Consider the following 7,666-nt stretch of genomic DNA (forward strand, 5'->3'; position numbering starts at 1 on the left):
GAACGTACTCAGGTGGTCCTATCAGGTGTGAAACTGACTGCTGTAAAGACAGGGGACCTGTCAAGGCAGGTTGGAACCATGCCCAGAGTGAGGGGGTTGAAGGCTTTTTAGGTTTTCTTTTAAAATGTCACAATACTGTCATTCACTGGTTGATTGCAAGCAGACCAAACTCAACTGGTTTAGCTGAACAGGCATCAAAGTTGAACTAGTCTAGTCTAACTGAATGTTTTTGATGCTTATTCTTAACTTTCCTCAGGTAAAAAGAAGAAGAGTTCACCACAAGGATCCATTTTTGACCCATCTCTGACTGGTTCAGTCTTTGAATGACACCTCCAATGGTAGAACCCAAACTAACCTCTGCGTGCAGAGATACCGGCAAGATGATGTTTTCATTAATTTTATTAAAACTAAACTCAGTAATTCTGAATGATTAAAAACTCTTATTCCCAATAAGTTATTCAGTTAAATCAATGACAGGTCTGGGGCCTTTGTCGGCAAAAGACTGAGCTTTTTGGTCTCAGATGAACTGGCATGGCATTCACGCCCGAAACTCCTGTTTGTTCAGAGGAGCAGCAGCCGTGCTAGCCTGGCACGGCTTCACATTCCTTCAGAACTGGGTCATTCTGGACTGGGTCCAACATAAAGTAAATTTGAACAGAGAAGTACCTTTCACAGGTGTTAAGACTGATACAGCAGCCAGTTCAGAAGGGTTCTTCTGAAAGGAATCAACTAAATGTAAACACCTCAGAGATGCCGTGCCGTAACATCCTCATGGGTCAGTGGGTTTGACCTGCATTGTTTTGCGAAGTACAGACAACAAAACAGCATTGTGGAAGACTCTAAAAGATGTTGTTAGTCTTTTATTGGATCAATCCAAACTTCTGTCGATTTCTAGAAAACAATGTTGACTCATGCTTTTGTTTGTAAAATACACATGCACTTACAATGGAAACCTAAGAAGATGAAAAGCTTGGATAATTGTAAAGGCACTCAGTGAAAATGTTTGTTATTTTAGTTGTAAAGTTGTCTAAACCATGATTTTGATGTGGGTCTGCATTTCTAGGTAGATGAATATCTGGTTATGCATTACCAACATAAATTCCTATGGGTGGAGTTTGCTTCATGCAAACAGTTCTTTTAAAAGAGTTGCGTCACGTCCCTTCCATGTCCTAGCTGGTATCCTTGTGTAGATACCAAGTGAAAATGAGAAACTGCATGTTTTGAAGCCTTTGATGAATCAGGTTAAGGTTTTCCTTAAGATCGTAACATGACGCCAGTTTCCGCTGTAATTACTGAATGGCTGGATGTTCCCCCATTGTTATCTGCCATGGCTGATGCCTTGAGATCATGCGGGTGCGAAACCCATAAGTTGGCATGAGGCAGAGTCCATGTGCAAATCTAGCCTCACTAGCTTATGCCTAAGCAGTCAGAAGGGCTCACTGAACAGCCCACAATGATGCGAGAGACGCCAGCACTCGATAAACGCTAATCAGGAAGCTTGACCGCCCGTGAGACGCCCACAAAACATGTAGCAAGCTGGCAGAGGCAGATAGTGGTCGTCTTTGAAGATTCAGTTATATTCATTCAGAGTTTTGGCTCTTGAGGAAAGCTTTGATAGAGTTACAAAAAAGGTTGGCAAACCCTTATACCCGCTCTACATTAAGGAGAGGATTGTTTTGGAGACTGTATTCTTCTGTCTGGTCTTCTTTCAACCAACATGCAGGCATTCTTTCATCTTTGGGTTGCATCTTTTTGTTGGTAGCATGCAATGTTACTGTGCTGTTGTCGACTATGCTGGAAAGAGTAAGAGGGAGACAGACAGACATTGAAAATTCATTCATTTTTGGATTGTATTTCAGAGTATTTCACTTCCAAACAGGATGCTGGCCCTCATCATTTAGATCAAAGAAGATGTGAAGACCTTTTTGATTTGCTTATAGTACTTCTTTATAGCAGGGGCATAACAATCTGAAAAGTGTGTGTGTTTGGGACCGGGCTGTGCACTGTTCAAAATTTAGTTGAATTTCAGTTAGTAGATGCTGAATTGCAATTCGAATTTGAATTCAAGGAAGTAGAAATAAAGTGAATTGAAATATATATATATATATATATATATTAGTCAAGGAAGGTAAAGACAAACTTTGAATGTTGGCTTGATAAAGAGCCTTATATGAAAGGGTTTTCCACTTCCTGTCATTCCATTTGAGCTCCCTGTGGGTTGTGGCCAATTAAATTCCATTTCCAATTCATAAATTGAAGAGGAGACAATTGTTCAATTCTGAATTTTGTGCGCATCATATTAGGATTAATATCTCACCAATTGCAAATACAACCAGACTTTTGTTTTCTCTTAAACCTGTTATTTTACATGGTTTGCTAGTTTTCTTTAGCACTAAGCAAAATACTAAAGAGTTCAAAGAGACACGTTTATTATTATTATTGCCCAAAATAAGTAGGGACAAAGTTATAATTTTAAAAGTAAGAGGGATTATTCCCACCAGATGTAATGGTTGATATGCCCCGCTTAATACTTGTAGTAAAGTACAGCATCAGTCTAATGCAAAAGAACATGTGCAGAGCAGGCAGAAGTATTTTTAACCAGAAGATAATAGCATAGCTGTGCTGTGCATGAATCCATTCTGTAATTAAGCATAACTTATATGCTCTCTTTTTCTCCTCAAGTGCAGCACAGGGAAGGTGCAGGTGAGAATACTTGAGACAGGGAGATGCAGATCAACCTGAGGAATTATGTCTGCTCCGTGAAATTGAATTTTAAAATGAAGGCATAAATAATTTAGTCATGTCCATAGATATCTTCACCTCAGTAGGATATATGGCAGACAAAGCACTCAAAAATCACATGCTGAGGTGCACACACACAAACACAGATAAGGTTGTCTCAGTGCCTGAAAATTAAGAAATCATTAGAGCCATTCATCATTGTGTTGGTGGGGAAAAACCTCACTCCTTTAAATAATTACTCTGAATCAAAGGCTAAGTGCAGAGAGATCAAAGTCAGGCATTCTTGAGTAATCCTCAAGTGTTGCAAATCTTCAGTAATCTACCTTGCCAGGTCCCCACTGTTTGACATGTCTTTACTGTAGAAAAGGGAAGGGTGCCATTAATTACTGCTTTGCTGTGCAGTTGTTTACTTTTGTTAAACCTGAGTGCTGCTTGATTTGTGGATCACCCTGTTTGTAGATCACCCCCATTTTTTTTGTGTTTGCATGGACGTTCACACGATCATTCTGCTTAGCTTGATGTCTGTGTTTGCATTAGTGTGTTTGTCTGCTTGTTCCAGGAGTTAGTAGTGTGTTTGCGTATGTGTGTTTCTACACCGGGGGAGTGAGGATGAGATTAGCTGTGGACTCGGACAGTTTACTTTTGTGTGTCGAAACGTATTCTTAAAAAAGTGGATGAAATTGTGCAACGGCGTGTCCCTCCCTCACCCCAAACACTGCCAATCCCCCCACTAAACGCCCACTGTCCTCACCACCTCCAAATCCCAGCATTGTTTGTATTCACGGCAGGGTCAAGGGAGTTCATTTGTTCTTTCTCGACGATGAACTGAAGAGAGGCTTGTGCACAGGTGGTTTAGGCCTTTATCTGGTAACTCTGAGCCGCTCTGTGCTGTAGTGACCGAAGAGTCACTCCTTCACAATGTGCACCGGTGTGCTGGCAAACTCATGAGCCAACTGAAGATTTGTGAGTGGGTGGAAGGTCTTTAATTTTCCTGCAGGTCCTGATCAGGGGGTGGATCAAAGTTACAGAGAGATTAAAGGACATCGGCGAGGCGAACGGCACACGGAACCCTTTCCTCGCATCGCTCTAATCCAGGCAGCAATCAGCAGAGCGCTGGACCACATGGGAAACGGGGGAGCCCCATGTGGGGCTAAATGATTTAATGATCAAGAGTTTAAAGGTCACATTAGAAATCCAGTAGATTTCTTAGTCGTGTGATGAACGACACAGCTAGATATACACAGACGGCCGTTGAATGATCTATGAGCCCCTTGAGCTATCGATGAATGTAACTTGGCCAGTCAGTTGAACAGGATAGAACTGATGAAGCACTTTGAACAGTCTATCCTGGTCATTGACCCCTATTTTAATCTCAGTGTCTACCTCCCATATAGCCACATGTGCAGGATTTGGCCAGAGAAGAACCCTCATCCCTGCCTGAGGAGGCGGGAAAGGGGATTCTGACCGCAGTGGTGAGGTCATCTTTAGCGGAACCTCATTTTCCTTTAAATTACCCTGGCTGATGACCTCGTCTTTTCTTGCAACAATTAACTCTGATTTGCTCATCAACCAAGCAGAAAAATTACAGCAGGGCAAAACAACAAAGGCCACATAGTTAGCCAGGGCTGCTATCTCCCATCAGGGCTGGGACACTTCTTTGAGCGTCACCATTTGCTTTGATTGCAAAGTAGATGCGCTGCTGGCTTCCCTCTGTCAGACGGAGGACGGCTTTGAATCGGGTGTGAGGTTGTGGCTGCTAAACTTGACACATCTTAAAAAAACACACTTTATCTCACTTGTCTGCAGGTCTCCTGACTTTATTTTAATATCTATATTTTCTCAAGTGTTTACGCAACTTTGACGTGTGTTGACAAGTTCTTTTTTTCCACGAATAGGGCGTTGGAAATAAGTCATCCAACAATTTCGGACGTCATCTCAAGATGGAAAAAGAAAAAATAAGCAAAGGTTCCTGTTGTAATGAATGACTCAAAGATTTATCACTAAGATTCGTAGTATTGTTTTTCCCAGACTAAGGCCAGCTCATTTGCATGCTGTAAAAGCTGAAGTTGGTATAAAAAAAACACACAACTCTATATAAACAAATGGATAGTATTTATCGGATAAGAAATGCCTCATGGTCAGTGATTAAGTGTGCTTTATGGCGTCCGTGAGTGAGACAGGATTTTGATAACAGTGGGGGAACTGCAGTCTCTGAGCTGAGTTTGAAAGGACATTGATTTCCCATTTGGCTGGTGTGTTTGGTTCAATCAGTTACAGGTATGTGTGAAGAGCTCAGTCAGGTCAAGATATACCCAGCAGTTCAAACGCTTGCTGAGGAACACAAGATTGCAGGGGTGGAGTTTATCGAGGTAAACCCATTAAGTTAAAAGATGAAGTAAACGGAGTGCTAAAGAAATGTGGGTTCGATAACGTTCCAAGCTTTGTTAGACCTCTGACCCCTGGACTCTGTATTCATAAAGTGCTGAAACTTTCTTGAATTGTTTTAAAAGAGAGGGGAGTTCAGAACAGCATGGTTGCTTCCATTTTAGCTTCTTGTCTGCTTTGGGTTGCGATATTGTCTTTAGAGAGAAGCTGGGGGAAGACCCTCCTGGACACATCATTGTCTGAGCAGCAATTAAATTTTGAATTACTCCGGTGGGGGCAGCCAAACCGTCTGGGATAGAACTGCTATGCTTGCCAATAGAGTTGGACGTTCTTCAGCTTTGATAACACCTGATCTATGTGTCAATATTTTACCTCTACTGTAAGTGTTAATCGCCTCTAAGATGTGAAATGATCTCATAGTGGGTTCCTTGAAATCGTTAAGCCCACCAGGATGATACTAAACGTCTGTGATCTAATAGCCTATGCTATTGTTTTATAATCCCATTTTATTTATGCATTTTTTTTCATTATTATGTATTGTCTCCGTGTTACACAACTCAAACTGACCTTGATTTTTTTTCACAAAATAAGTAAATTTAAGTTGATTTTAATCTAGAGTTTCTAGGTGTAGTTAGGGCAAATAGAAAGAACAAAAAAAGCAAGAATATGATTAACTGAGTGTTCTTAAGACCTCAAGGTAAGGTTGTCAGGCTGTGAACAGAAAGGGAAATGTTACTATTTTTCTAGACCAGAAGGGGGTAGTGCAGAGCAGATGCCATCCAGCTTGTCTTATTGGTTCTCTGTTCATCCATCGTAGGCTGCTCAAAGAACAGAGTGACTTAAGAGTGAAAACACTCAATAGATTTTCGACTCTAAGACCATTACTTTTACTGAGTGTGGCACTGTTGAATGCAGTGAAGGATTAGAATTTGAGAGTGTAAACACTCCTAAACACTCTTAAAAAGAAAGGTTCTTTATTGGCATTGATTGTTCTATGAAGAACCTTTTGCATTCAGGGAACATTTCCAGGTTTCTTTGTAATGGGAAAAAAAGGTTTCTTTAGAATTTAGAATTTTAATATTTTAATAGATCCAAGGAAGAAAAATGTCAAATTAATCATTCTTTGGGGTACCAAAAATGGAACAGTGGAACCTTTATTTTTATAATTAAGAGTCTAAGGAAAATAGTAATACACAATGAGGACTGCAGGCTTGCAGCTGTGTTTGTATTTGTGTATTAGTGTACTTGACTTCAAATCCATCAAAACCAAATATATCATCCTCAAAGGTAATTATATTTCATAAAGTATGCTAAATGTAATATGTAATGTATTCTAAAAAATGCAAGCAGTTTCTTTGAGTGGGAGCTTATGTTTTGGATTAGTTTGCAGTAATTATAATTTTAAAACCTATATGTCAGTTTGCCATTTCAATACCTAATAAGTCAATGTGTGTGTGTGTGTGTGTGACATCATTTCACTTTCACTTTAAACAAGATATATATGGTTTATGAAGACACTTCATGTGTCCCCGTAAAACAAAAGGTTTAAAAAACATACAAAATGGTGTTTTATGAAATTGTAAAATTGACAGTAGTTTTCTGTAAGGAGTAGGTTTAGGTGTAGGGTGATAGAAAATATACACTGAACAAAATTATAAACAACACTTTTGTTTTTGCCCCCATTTTTCATGAGCTGAACTCAAAGATTTAAGACTTTTTCTATGTACACAAAAGGGCTGTTTCTCTCAAATATGGTTCACAAATCTGTCTAAATCTGTGTTAGTGAGCACTTCTCCTTTGCCGAGATAATCCATCCACCTCACAGGTGTGGCATATCAAGATGCTGATTAGACAGCATGATTATTGCACAGGTGTGCCTTAGGCTGGCCACAATAAAAGGCCACTCTAAAATGTGTTTAATAAACTGTATTGGGGGGTCCGGGGGGGGGTTCGAAACACATCTCCTTTGCATAGAGTTGATCAGGTTGTTGATTGGGGCCTGTGGAATGTTGGTCCATTCCTTTTTAATGGCTGTGCGAAGTTGCTGGATATTGGCAGGAACTGAACCACGCTGTCGTATACGCCGATCCAGAGCATCCCAAACATGCTCAATGGTGACATGTCCGGTGAGTATGCTGGCCATGTATTCAGCTTCCAGGAATTGTGTACAGATCCTTGCAATATGGGGCTGTGCATTATCATGCTGCAGCATGAGGTGATGGTCATGGATGAATGGCACAACAATGCGCCTCAGAATCTCGTCACGGTATCTCTGTGCATTCAAAATGCCATCAATAAAATGCACCTTTGTTCGTTGTCGATAACATATGCCTACCCATACCATAACCCCACCACCACCATGGGCCACTCAATCCACAACGCTGACATCAGCAAACTGCTCACCCACACAACGCCATACACGCTGTCTGCCATCTGCCCTGTACATTGAAAACCGGGATTCATCCGTGAAGAGAACACTTCTCCGAAGTGCCAGATGCCATCAAATGTGAGCATTTGCCCACTCAAGTCAGTTACGACG

The sequence above is a fragment of the Cyprinus carpio genome, chromosome B14 (assembly GCF_018340385.1).
Source record: "Cyprinus carpio isolate SPL01 chromosome B14, ASM1834038v1, whole genome shotgun sequence".
Classification (NCBI taxonomy): Eukaryota; Metazoa; Chordata; class Actinopteri; order Cypriniformes; family Cyprinidae; genus Cyprinus; species Cyprinus carpio.